Below are 14,957 nucleotides of genomic sequence, written 5' to 3'. Positions count from 1 at the left end.
TAAAAACAGGGATTTCTATGAAAATAAGCGATATTTCAGGGGAAAAACAGGGATTTCTATGAAAATAAGCGATATTTCAGGGGAAAAACAGGGATTTCTATGAAAATAAGCGATATTTCAGGGGAAAAACAGGGATTTCTATGAAAATAAGCGATATTTAGGGGAAAAACAGGGATTTCTATGAAAATAAGCGATATTTCAGGGGAAAAACAGGGATTTCTATGAAAATAAGCGATATTTTAGGGGAAAAACAGGGATTTCTATGAAAATAAGCGATATTTCAGGGGAAAAACAGGGATTTCTATGAAAATAAGCGATATTTCAGGGGAAAAACAGGGATTTCTATGAAAATAAGCGATATTTCAGGGGAAAAACAGGGATTTCTATGAAAATAAGCGATATTTCAGGGGAAAAACAGGGATTTCTATGAAAATAAGCGATATTTCAGGGGAAAAACAGGGATTTCTATGAAAATAAGCGATATTTCAGGGGAAAAACAGGGATTTCTATGAAAATAAGCGATATTTAGGGGAAAAACAGGGATTTCTATGAAAATAAGCGATATTTCAGGGGAAAAACAGGGATTTCTATGAAAATAAGCGATATTTCAGGGGAAAAACAGGGATTTCTATGAAAATAAGCGATATTTCAGGGGAAAAACAGGGATTTCTATGAAAATAAGCGATATTTCAGGGGAAAAACAGGGATTTCTATGAAAATAAGCGATATTTCAGGGGAAAAACAGGGATTTCTATGAAAATAAGCGATATTTTAGGGAAAAACAGGGATTTCTATGAAAATAAGCGATATTTCAGGGGAAAAACAGGGATTTCTATGAAAATAAGCGATATTTCAGGGGAAAAACAGGGATTTCTATGAAAATAAGCGATATTTCAGGGGAAAAACAGGGATTTCTATGAAAATAAGCGATATTTCAGGGGAAAAACAGGGATTTCTATGAAAATAAGCGATATTTCAGGGGAAAAACAGGGATTTCTATGAAAATAAGCGATATTTCAGGGGAAAAACAGGGATTTCTATGAAAATAAGCGATATTTCAGGGGAAAAACAGGGATTTCTATGAAAATAAGCGATATTTCAGGGGAAAAACAGGGATTTCTATGAAAATAAGCGATATTTCAGGGGAAAAACAGGGATTTCTATGAAAATAAGCGATATTTCAGGGGAAAAACAGGGATTTCTATGAAAATAAGCGATATTTTAGGGGAAAAACAGGGATTTCTATGAAAATAAGCGATATATTAGGGGAAAAACAGGGATTTCTATGAAAATAAGCGATATTTCAGGGGAAAAACAGGGATTTCTATGAAAATAAGCGATATTTTAGGGGAAAAACAGGGATTTCTATGAAAATAAGCGATATTTTAGGGTTCAAAACAGGGATTTCTATGAAAATAAGCGATATTTCAGGGGAAAAACAGGGATTTCTATGAAAATAAGCGATATTTTAGGGGAAAAACAGGGATTTCTATGAAAATAAGCGATATTTCAGGGGAAAAACAGGGATTTCTATGAAAATAAGCGATATTTCAGGGGAAAAACAGGGATTTCTATGAAAATAAGCGATATTTCAGGGGAAAAACAGGGATTTCTATGAAAATAAGCGATATTTTAGGGAAAAACAGGGATTTCTATGAAAATAAGCGATATTTCAGGGGAAAAACAGGGATTTCTATGAAAATAAGCGATATTTCAGGAGAAAAACCGGGATTTAAATGAAAATAAGCGATATTTCAGGGTTTAAATCAGGGATTCCTATGAAAATAAGCGATATTTCAGGGGAAAAATCGGGATTTCTATGAAAATAAGCGATATTTCAGGGAAAAACAGGGATTTCTATGAAAATAAGCGATATATTAGGGTTCTAAACAGGGATTTCTATGAAAATAAGCGATATTTCAGGGGAAAAACAGGGATTTCTATGAAAATAAGCGATATTTTAGGGTTCACAAGAGGGATTTCTATGAAAATAAGCGATATTTTAGGGGAATAAAGAGGGATTTCTATGAAAATAAGCGATATTTCAGGGGAAAAACAGGGATTTCTATGAAAATAATCGATATATTAGGGTTCTAAACAGGGATTTCTATGAAAATAAGCGATATTTCAGGGGAAAAACAGGGATTTCTATGAAAATAAGCGATATTTTAGGGGTAAAAACAGGGATTTCTATGAAAATAAGCGATATTTTAGGGGAAAAACAGGGATTTCTATGAAAATAAGCGATATTTAGGGGAAAAACAGGGATTTCTATGAAAATAAGCGATATTTCAGGGGAAAAACAGGGATTTCTATGAAAATAAGCGATATTTTAGGGGAAAAACAGGGATTTCTATGAAAATAAGCGATATTTCAGGGGAAAAACAGGGATTTCTATGAAAATAAGCGATATTTCAGGGGAAAAACAGGGATTTCTATGAAAATAAGCGATATTTTAGGGGAAAAACAGGGATTTCTATGAAAATAAGCGATATTTTAGGGAAAAACAGGGATTTCTATGAAAATAAGCGATATTTCAGGTTTAAATCAGGGATTTCTATGAAAATAAGCGATATTTCAGGGGAAAAACAGGGATTTCTATGAAAATAAGCGATATTTAAAGGGAAAAACAGGGATTTCTATGAAAATAAGCGATATTTCAGGGGAAAAACAGGGATTTCTATGAAAATAAGCGATATTTCAGGGGAAAAACAGGGATTTCTATGAAAATAAGCGATATTTCAGGGGAAAAACAGGGATTTCTATGAAAATAAGCGATATTTCAGGGGAAAAACAGGGATTTCTATGAAAATAAGCGATATTTCAGGGGAAAAACAGGGATTTCTATGAAAATAAGCGATATTTCAGGGGAAAAACAGGGATTTCTATGAAAATAAGCGATATTTTAGGGGAAAAACAGGGATTTCTATGAAAATAAGCGATATTTCAGGGGAAAAACAGGGATTTCTATGAAAATAAGCGATATTTCAGGGGAAAAACAGGGATTTCTATGAAAATAAGCGATATTTTAGGGTTAAAAACAGGGATTTCTATGAAAATAAGCGATATTTCAGGTTTAAATCAGGGATTTCTATGAAAATAAGCGATATTTCATGGGAAAAACAGGGATTTCTATGAAAATAAGCGATATTTCAGGGGAAAAACAGGGATTTCTATGAAAATAAGCGATATTTCAGGGGAAAAACAGGGATTTCTATGAAAATAAGCGATATTTCAGGGGAAAAACAGGGATTTCTATGAAAATAAGCGATATTTCAGGGGAAAAACAGGGATTTCTATGAAAATAAGCGATATTTCAGGGGAAAAACAGGGATTTCTATGAAAATAAGCGATATTTCAGGGGAAAAACAGGGATTTCTATGAAAATAAGCGATATTTCAGGGGAAAAACAGGGATTTCTATGAAAATAAGCGATATTTCAGGGGAAAAACAGGGATTTCTATGAAAATAAGCGATATTTCAGGGGAAAAACAGGGATTTCTATGAAAATAAGCGATATTTCAGGGGAAAAACAGGGATTTCTATGAAAATAAGCGATATTTCATGGGAAAAACAGGGATTTCTATGAAAATAAGCGATATTTCAGGGGAAAAACAGGGATTTCTATGAAAATAAGCGATATTTCAGGGGAAAAACAGGGATTTCTATGAAAATAAGCGATATTTCAGGGGAAAAACAGGGATTTCTATGAAAATAAGCGATATTTCAGGGGAAAAACAGGGATTTCTATGAAAATAAGCGATATTTCAGGGGAAAAACAGGGATTTCTATGAAAATAAGCGATATTTCAGGAGAAAAACCGGGATTTCTATGAAAATAAGCGATATTTCAGGGTTTAAATCAGGGATTCCTTTGAAAATAAGCGATATTTAGGGGAAAAACAGGGATTTCTATGAAAATAAGCGATATTTAAAGGGAAAAACAGGGATTTCTATGAAAATAAGCGATATTTTAGGGTTAAAAACAGGGATTTCTATGAAAATAAGCGATATTTAAAGGGAAAAACAGGGATTTCTATGAAAATAAGCGATATTTTAGGGGAAAAACAGGGATTTCTATGAAAATAAGCGATATTTTTAGGGGAAAAACAGGGATTTCTATGAAAATAAGCGATATTTCAGGGGAAAAACAGGGATTTCTATGAAAATAAGCGATATTTTAGGGTTAAAAACAGGGATTTCTATGAAAATAAGCGATATTTCAGGGGAAAAACAGGGATTTCTATGAAAATAAGCGATATTTCAGGGGAAAAACAGGGATTTCTATGAAAATAAGCGATATTTCAGGGGAAAAACAGGGATTTCTATGAAAATAAGCGATATTTCAGGGGAAAAACAGGGATTTCTATGAAAATAAGCGATATTTCAGGGGAAAAACAGGGATTTCTATGAAAATAAGCGATATTTCAGGGGAAAAACAGGGATTTCTATGAAAATAAGCGATATTTCAGGGGAAAAACAGGGATTTCTATGAAAATAAGCGATATTTCAGGGGAAAAACAGGGATTTCTATGAAAATAAGCGATATTTCAGGAGAAAAACCGGGATTTCTATGAAAATAAGCGATATTTCAGGGTTTAAATCAGGGATTCCTATGAAAATAAGCGATATTTCAGGGGAAAAATCGGGATTTCTATGAAAATAAGCGATATTTAAAGGGGAAAAACAGGGATTTCTATGAAAATAAGCGATATTTCAGGGGAAAAACAGGGATTTCTATGAAAATAAGCGATATTTCAGGGGAAAAACAGGGATTTCTATGAAAATAAGCGATATTTTAGGGGAAAAACAGGGATTTCTATGAAAATAAGCGATATTTCAGGGGAAAAACAGGGATTTCTATGAAAATAAGCGATATTTCAGGGGAAAAACAGGGATTTCTATGAAAATAAGCGATATATTAGGGTTTAAACAGGGATTTCTATGAAAATAAGCGATATTTCAGGGGAAAAACAGGGATTTCTATGAAAATAAGCGATATTTCAGGGGAAAAACAGGGATTTCTAGGAAAATAAGCGATATTTTAGGGGAAAAACAGGGATTTCTATGAAAATAAGCGATATTTTAGGGAAAAACAGGGATTTCTATGAAAATAAGCGATATTTCAGGGGAAAAACAGGGATTTCTATGAAAATAAGCGATATTTCAGGGGAAAAACAGGGATTTCTATGAAAATAAGCGATATTTCAGGGGAAAAACAGGGATTTCTATGAAAATAAGCGATATTTCAGGGGAAAAACAGGGATTTCTATGAAAATAAGCGATATTTTAGGGGAAAAACAGGGATTTAAATGAAAATAAGCGATATTTTAGGGTTAAAAACAGGGATTTCTATGAAAATAAGCGATATTTCAGGGGAAAAACAGGGATTTCTATGAAAATAAGCGATATTTCATGGGAAAAACAGGGATTTCTATGAAAATAAGCGATATTTAAAGGGAAAAACAGGGATTTCTATGAAAATAAGCGATATTTCAGGGGAAAAACAGGGATTTCTATGAAAATAAGCGATATTTCAGGGGAAAAACAGGGATTTCTATGAAAATAAGCGATATTTCAGGGGAAAAACAGGGATTTCTATGAAAATAAGCGATATTTCAGGGGAAAAACAGGGATTTCTATGAAAATAAGCGATATTTCAGGGGAAAAACAGGGATTTCTATGAAAATAAGCGATATTTTAGGGGAAAAACAGGGATTTCTATGAAAATAAGCGATATTTCAGGAGAAAAACAGGGATTTCTATGAAAATAAGCGATATTTCAGGGTTTAAATCAGGGATTTCTATGAAAATAAGCGATATTTCAGGGGAAAAATCGGGATTTCTATGAAAATAAGCGATATTTTAGGGAAAAACAGGGATTTCTATGAAAATAAGCGATATTTCAGGGTTCAAACAGGGATTTCTATGAAAATAAGCGATATTTCAGGGGAAAAACAGGGATTTCTATGAAAATAAGCGATATTTTAGGGTTCAAAACAGGGATTTCTATGAAAATAAGCGATATTTTAGGGGAAAAAGAGGGATTTCTATGAAAATAAGCCATATATCAGGGGTAAAAACAGGGATTTCTATGAAAATAATCGATGTATTAGGGTTCTAAACAGGGATTTCTATGAAAATAAGCGATATTTCAGGGGAAAAACAGGGATTTCTATGAAAATAAGCGATATTTTAGGGTTAAAAACAGGGATTTCTATGAAAATAAGCGATATTTCATGGTTTAAATCAGGGATTTCTAGGAAAATAAGCGATATTTCATGGGAAAAACAGGGATTTCTATGAAAATAAGCGATATTTCAGGGGAAAAACAGGGATTTCTATGAAAATAAGCGATATTTCAGGGGAAAAACAGGGATTTCTATGAAAATAAGCGATATTTCAGGGGAAAAACAGGGATTTCTATGAAAATAAGCGATATTTCAGGGGAAAAACAGGGATTTCTATGAAAATAAGCGATATTTCAGGGGAAAAACAGGGATTTCTATGAAAATAAGCGATATTTCAGGGGAAAAACAGGGATTTCTATGAAAATAAGCGATATTTTGGGGGAAAAACAGGGATTTCTATGAAAATAAGCGATATTTCAGGGGAAAAACAGGGATTTCTATGAAAATAAGCGATATTTCAGGGGAAAAACAGGGATTTCTATGAAAATAAGCGATATTTCAGGGGAAAAACAGGGATTTCTATGAAAATAAGCGATATTTCAGGGAAAAACAGGGATTTCTATGAAAATAAGCGATATTTCAGGGGAAAAACAGGGATTTCTATGAAAATAAGCGATATTTCAGGGGAAAAACAGGGATTTCTATGAAAATAAGCGATATTTCAGGGGAAAAACAGGGATTTCTATGAAAATAAGCGATATTTTAGGGAAAAACAGGGATTTCTATGAAAATAAGCGATATTTCAGGGGAAAAACAGGGATTTCTATGAAAATAAGCGATATTTCAGGGGAAAAACAGGGATTTAAATGAAAATAAGCGATATTTCAGGGGAAAAACAGGGATTTCTATGAAAATAAGCGATATTTCAGGGGAAAAACAGGGATTTCTATGAAAATAAGCGATATTTCAGGGGAAAAACAGGGATTTCTATGAAAATAAGCGATATTTTAGGGGAAAAACAGGGATTTCTATGAAAATAAGCGATATTTAAGGGGAAAAACAGGGATTTCTATGAAAATAAGCGATATTTCAGGGGAAAAACAGGGATTTCTATGAAAATAAGCGATATATTTTAGGGTTCAAAACAGGGATTTCTATGAAAATAAGCGATATTTCAGGGGAAAAACAGGGATTTAAATGAAAATAAGCGATATTTCAGGGAAAAACAGGGATTTCGATGAAAATAAGCGATATTTTAGGGGAAAAACAGGGATTTCTATGAAAATAAGCGATATTTCAGGGGAAAAATCAGGGATTTCTATGAAAATAAGCGATATTTCAGGGGAAAAACAGGGATTTCTATGAAAATAAGCGATATTTCAGGGGAAAAACAGGGATTTCTATGAAAATAAGCGATATTTCAGGGGAAAAACAGGGATTTCTATGAAAATAAGCGATATTTCAGGGGAAAAACAGGGATTTCCATGAAAATAAGCGATATTTCAGGGGAAAAACAGGGATTTCTATGAAAATAAGCGATATTTCAGGGGAAAAACCGGGATTTAAATGAAAATAAGCGATATTTCAGGGTTTAAATCAGGGATTCCTATGAAAATAAGCGATATTTCAGGGGAAAAATCAGGGATTTCTAATAAAATAAGCGATATTTAAAGGGAAAAACAGGGATTTCTATGAAAATAAGCGATATATTAGGGTTCTAAACAGGGATTTCTATGAAAATAAGCGATATTTCAGGGGAAAAACAGGGATTTCTATGAAAATAAGCGATATTTTAGGGTTCACAAGAGGGATTTCTATGAAAATAAGCGATATTTTAGGGGAAAAAGAGGGATTTCTATGAAAATAAGCCATATATCAGGGGTAAAAACAGGGATTTCTATGAAAATAAGCGATATTTCAGGGAAAAACAGGGATTTCTATGAAAATAAGCGATATTTCAGGGGAAAAACAGGGATTTCTATGAAAATAAGCGATATTTTAGGGTTAAAAACAGGGATTTCTATGAAAATAAGCGATATTTTAGGGTTCAAAACAGGGATTTCTATGAAAATAAGCGATATTTTAGGGGAAAAACAGGGATTTCTATGAAAATAAGCGATATTTCATGGGAAAAACAGGGATTTCTATGAAAATAAGCGATATTTCAGGGGAAAAACAGGGATTTCTATGAAAATAAGCGATATTTCAGGGGAAAAACAGGGATTTCTATGAAAATAAGCGATATTTCAGGGGAAAAACAGGGATTTCTATGAAAATAAGCGATATTTCAGGGGAAAAACAGGGATTTCTATGAAAATAAGCGATATTTTAGGGTTAAAAACAGGGATTTCTATGAAAATAAGCGATATTTAGGGGAAAAACAGGGATTTCTATGAAAATAAGCGATATTTCAGGGGAAAAACAGGGATTTCTATGAAAATAAGCGATATTTCAGGGGAAAAACAGGGATTTCTATGAAAATAAGCGATATTTCATGGGAAAAACAGGGATTTCTATGAAAATAAGCGATATTTCAGGGGAAAAACAGGGATTTCTATGAAAATAAGCGATATTTCAGGGGAAAAACAGGGATTTCTATGAAAATAAGCGATATTTCAGGGGAAAAATCGGGATTTCTATGAAAATAAGCGATATTTCAGGGGAAAAACAGGGATTTCTATGAAAATAAGCGATATTTCAGGGGAAAAACAGGGATTTCTATGAAAATAAGCGATATTTCAGGGGAAAAACAGGGATTTCTATGAAAATAAGCGATATTTCAGAGGAAAAACAGGGATTTCTATGAAAATAAGCGATATTTTAGGGTTCAAAATAGGGATTTCTATGAAAATAAGCGATATTTCAGGGGAAAAACAGGGATTTCTATGAAAATAAGCGATATTTCGGTGGAAAAACAGGGATTTCTATGAAAATAAGCGATATTTAAGGGGAAAAACAGGGATTTCTATGGAAAATAAGCGATATTTCAGGGAAAAAACAGGGATTTCTATGAAAATAAGCGATATTTAGGGGAAAAACAGGGATTTCTAAATGAAAATAAGCGATATTTTAGGGGAAAAACAGGGATTTCTATGAAAATAAGCGATATTTAAAGGGAAAAACAGGGATTTCTATGAAAATAAGCGATATATTAGGGATCTAAACAGGGATTTCTATGAAAATAAGCGATATTTCAGGGGAAAAACAGGGATTTCTATGAAAATAAGCGATATTTTAGGGGAAAAACAGGGATTTCTATGAAAATAAGCGATATTTAGGGTTAAAACAGGGATTTCTATGAAAATAAGCGATATTTTAGGGGAAAAACAGGGATTTCTATGAAAATAAGCGATATTTCAGGGGTAAAAACAGGGATTTCTATGAAAATAAGCGATGTATTAGGGTTCTAAACAGGGATTTCTATGAAAATAAGCGATATAACAGGGGAAAAACAGGGATTTCTATGAAAATAAGCGATATTTCAGGGGAAAAACAGGGATTTCTATGAAAATAAGCGATATTTTAGGGGAAAAACAGGGATTTCTATGAAAATAAGCGATATTTCAGGGGAAAAACAGGGATTTCTATGAAAATAAGCGATATTTCAGGGGAAAAACAGGGATTTCTATGAAAATAAGCGATATTTTAGGGGAAAAACAGGGATTTCTATGAAAATAAGCGATATTTTAGGGGAAAAACAGGGATTTCTATGAAAATAAGCGATATTTTTAGGGTTAAAAACAGGGATTTCTATGAAAATAAGCGATATTCAGGGGAAAAACAGGGATTTCTATGAAAATAAGCGATATTTTAGGGGAATAAAGAGGGATTTCTATGAAAATAAGCGATATTTCAGGGGAAAAACAGGGATTTCTATGAAAAAAATCGATATATTAGGGTTCTAAACAGGGATTTCTATGAAAATAAGCGATATTTCAGGGGAAAAACAGGGATTTCTGTGAAAATAAGCGATATTTCAGGAGAAAAACCGGGATTTAAATGAAAATAAGCGATATTTCAGGGTTTAAATCAGGGATTCCTATGAAAATAAGCGATATTTCAGGGGAAAAATCGGGATTTCTAATAAAATAAGCGATATTTAAAGGGAAAAACAGGGATTTCTATGAAAATAAGCGATATCTCAGGGTTCTAAACAGGGATTTCTATGAAAATAAGCGATATTTCAGGGGAAAAACAGGGATTTCTATGAAAATAAGCGATATTTTAGGGTTCACAAGAGGGATTTCTATGGAAAATAAGCGATATTTTAGGGGAAAAATGAGGGATTTCTATGAAAATAAGCCATATATCAGGGGTAAAAACAGGGATTTCTATGACAAAAATCGATGTATTAGGGTTCTAAACAGGGATTTCTATGAAAATAAGCGATATTTCAGGGGAAAAACAGGGATTTCTATGAAAATAAGCGATATTTTAGGGTTAAAAACAGGGATTTCTATGAAAATAAGCAATATTTCATGGTTTAAATCAGGGATTTCTATGAAAATAAGCGATATTTCAGGGGAAAAACAGGGATTTCTATGAAAATAAGCGATATTTCAGGGGAAAAACAGGGATTTCTATGAAAATAAGCGATATTTCAGGGGAAAAACAGGGATTTCTATGAAAATAAGCGATATTTCAGGGGAAAAACAGGGATTTAAATGAAAATAAGCGATATTTCAGGGGAAAAACAGGGATTTCTATGAAAATAAGCGATATTTCATGGGAAAAACAGGGATTTCTATGAAAATAAGCGATATTTTAGGGGAAAAATAGGGATTTCTATGAAAATAAGCGATATTTCATGGGAAAAACAGGGATTTCTATGAAAATAAGCGATATTTCAGGGGAAAAACAGGGATTTCTATGAAAATAAGCGATATTTCAGGGGAAAAACAGGGATTTCTATGAAAATAAGCGATATTTCAGGGGAAAAACAGGGATTTCTATGAAAATAAGCGATATTTAAGGGGAAAAACAGGGATTTCTATGAAAATAAGCGATATTTCAGGGAAAAAACAGGGATTTCTATGAAAATAAGCGATATTTCAGGGGAAAAACAGGGATTTCTATGAAAATAAGCGATATTTCAGGAGAAAAACCGGGATTTCTATGAAAATAAGCGATATTTCAGGGTTTAAATCAGGGATTCCTTTGAAAATAAGCGATATTTCATGGGAAAAACTGGGATTTCTATGAAAATAAGCGATATTTAAAGGGAAAAACAGGGATTTCTATGAAAATAAGCGATATTTTAGGGGAAAAAGAGGGATTTCTATGAAAATAACCTATATATTTTAGGGTTAAAAACAGGGATTTCTATGAAAATAAGCGATATTTAGGGTTCAAAACAGGGATTTCTATGAAAATAAGCGATATTTCAGGGGAAAAACAGGGATTTCTATGAAAATAAGCGATATTTCAGGGGAAAAACAGGGATTTCTATGAAAATAAGCGATATTTTAGGGTTAAAAACAGGGATTTCTATGAAAATAAGCGATATTTTAGGGTAAAACAGGGATTTCTATGAAAATAAGCGATATTTCAGGGTTTAAATCAGGGATTTCCTATGAAAATAAGCGATATTTCATGGGAAAAACAGGGATTTCTATGAAAATAAGCGATATTTAAAGGGAAAAACAGGGATTTCTATGAAAATAAGCGATATTTAGGGAAAAACAGGGATTTCTATGAAAATAAGCGATATTTTAGGGGAAAAACAGGGATTTCTATGAAAATAAGCGATATTTCAGGGGAAAAACAGGGATTTCTATGAAAATAAGCGATATTTCAGGGGAAAAATCGGGATTTCTATGAAAATAAGCGATATTTCAGGGGAAAAACAGGGATTTCTATGAAAATAAGCGATATTTTAGGGGAAAAACAGGGATTTCTATGAAAATAAGCGATATTTTAGGGGAAAAACAGGGATTTTCTATGAAAATAAGCGATATTTTAGGGGAAAAACAGGGATTTCTATGAAAATAAGCGATATTTTAGGGGAATAAAGAGGGATTTCTATGAAAATAAGCGATATTTCAGGGGAAAAACAGGGATTTCTATGAAAATAATCGATATATTAGGGTTCAAAACAGGGATTTCTATGAAAATAAGCGATATTTTAGGGGAATAAAGAGGGATTTCTATGAAAATAAGCGATATTGCAGGGTTTAAATCAGGGATTTCTATGAAAATAAGCGATATTTCAGGTGAAAAACAGGGATTTAAATGAAAATAAGCGATATTGCAGGGTTTAAAAACAGGGATTTCCTATGAAAATAAGCGATATTTCAGGTGAAAAACAGGGATTTCTATGAAAATAAGCGATATTTAAAGGGAAAAACAGGGATTTCTATGAAAATAAGCAATATTTTAGGGTTAAGAACAGGGATTTCTATGAAAATAAGCGATATTTCAGGGGAAAAACAGGGATTTCTATGAAAATAAGCGATATTTCAGGGAAAAACAGGGATTTCTATGAAAATAAGCGATATTTCAGGGGAAAAACAGGGATTTCTATGAAAATAAGCGATATTTCATGGGAAAAACAGGGATTTCTATGAAAATAAGCGATATTTCAGGGGAAAAACAGGGATTTCTATGAAAATAAGCGATATTTTAAGGGAAAAAACAGGGATTTCTATGAAAATAAGCGATATTTCAGGGGAAAAACAGGGATTTCTATGAAAATAAGCGATATTTCAGGGGAAAAACAGGGATTTCTATGAAAATAAGCCTATATATTTCAGGGAAAAACAGGGATTTCTATGAAAATAAGCGATATTTTAGGGGAAAAACAGGGATTTCTATGAAAATAAGCGATATTTTAGGGAATAAAGAGGGATTTCTATGAAAATAAGCGATATTTAAGGGGAAAAACAGGGATTTAAATGAAAATAAGCGATATTTTAGGGTTAAAAACAGGGATTTCTATGAAAATAAGCGATATTTTAGGGGAAAAACAGGGATTTCCATGAAAATAAGCGATATTTCAGGGGAAAAACAGGGATTTCTATGAAAATAAGCGATATTTAAAGGGAAAAACAGTGATTTCTGTGAAAATAAGCGATATTTTAGGGGAAAAACAGGGATTTCTATGAAAATAAGCGATATTTCAGGGGAAAAACAGGGATTTAAATGAAAATAAGCGATATTTCAGGAGAAAAACCGGGATTTCTATGAAAATAAGCGATATTTCAGGGGAAAAATCGGGATTTCTATGAAAATAAGCGATATTTCAGGGGAAAAACAGGGATTTCTATGAAAATAAGCGATATTTAAGGGGAAAAACAGGGATTTCTAGGAAAGAAGCTATATTTCAGGGAAAAAACTGTTATTTCTATGAAATAAGCGATATATTGGGGTTCAAAACAGTGATTTCTATGAAAATAAACGATATTTTAGGGGAAAAACAGGTTATTGTTGACATATTGGCAAAGCACTGCTGGAATTAATGGAGCTCTGCATTGCACAGCTCTGCTGCAGTGTTTCTTTGTGACACGTTGTCCCAGTACTGCAGGGTAAAATGGGGCGACACTGGCACGGCTCTTCTGCTGACACTACGCCTGGCTCTGAAGGTTGTGTCCATGTCTTTCGATCCAGCGACAATTTGTTGCAGTGTTGTTCTCCGGGACTGCACTTGTGCATTCTGTGGCCACAAGGGTAGAAGGGAAAACCCCCTCTTCAGAGGCAACTGGAAATTCGAGGAGCTACAGATGTTGTGCTCTCAGGGAGCACGTACAAAAAAGTCGGGAGCACTGGTAAGGGACCTAGAGGAAAAACGCCCACCAAAATATTGTAAAATGTGCCACTATTAAGCCTAGCAGAGCTATGCCAATATTCAACCTAGCACAGCTGTGAAATGCATCACCAGGAAACCCAGAAGAGATGCGCCAGTGTATCTCCATGAAACCCAGCATATGTTTGCCAATCTTTCACCATTTAACCCATCAGAGCTATGCAAGGTGTCACTATTTAACAGAGCAGAGCTGTCAATTGTGTAACTATTTAGAAAAACAAAGCTGTGCAGGATTAAAGCCACCTGGGGTGTGCTAATGTCCCACCATTAAACCCAGAGAGCTGTGCTAATGCGCCACCATTAAAGCATGCAGGGTTGTTCCAGTGTTCCCCCTTTAAACCCAGCAGAGCTGTGCTAAAACTACCAAAATAAATAAGCATAATCTTTTCCAAAGTGCCAGCTTGAAAGCATAAGAGATGTTGACGCAGAGCCAGGAGTATTGCAATCTTCGTATTTCTACCCGTCTAAATCGAAACATCACCGCTCCCATTTGCGCAGACGAGCCTGCTACTCGGAGAAAAGCGCCTGCTGCAGTCATACTTTCCCGGCGACGGAGAAGCACTAGACAGCTGCTATCTGTATTCGGGGAGAAGCGTGACTACTCGGACGCGAGTGCAAGCGCTCCGGAGCGGTTCTTGCTATCGCCGTTTTCGAACCAGGAGAGAGAAGTAGTGCAATTCCTATTGCAGGACCGTGCCAATTCTTCCTGCTGCGATCCTCTCTTCGGGGTTAGTACGTCCACACTTCTGGAAAGATCCCTCGACTCTTTTTTCGAATGCGCGCCGAAATAGCACAGCCTCTGTCGCTGCTCGAATTTCCCGGATCCTCTTCTGAGAGGCTTATACTTTCGACTCTTGTCGTCACATAATGCAGACGCTTAGCCACGGAGAAGACAACTACCACGAATTACCACAGGATAGACAGCCATGGGCGCAAACTTCATGCCAGGCCTCGAACATTCTGCTTATTTTTAAACGAATCGAATTTCCATCAGATCTTTTCCTACGTGCACAGAAGAGCCCGCTA

Source organism: Tympanuchus pallidicinctus, unplaced genomic scaffold (assembly GCF_026119805.1).
Source record: "Tympanuchus pallidicinctus isolate F22 unplaced genomic scaffold, pur_lepc_1.0 scaffold140, whole genome shotgun sequence".
Taxonomy (NCBI): domain Eukaryota; kingdom Metazoa; phylum Chordata; class Aves; order Galliformes; family Phasianidae; genus Tympanuchus; species Tympanuchus pallidicinctus.
This window is presented reverse-complemented; position numbering follows the sequence as displayed.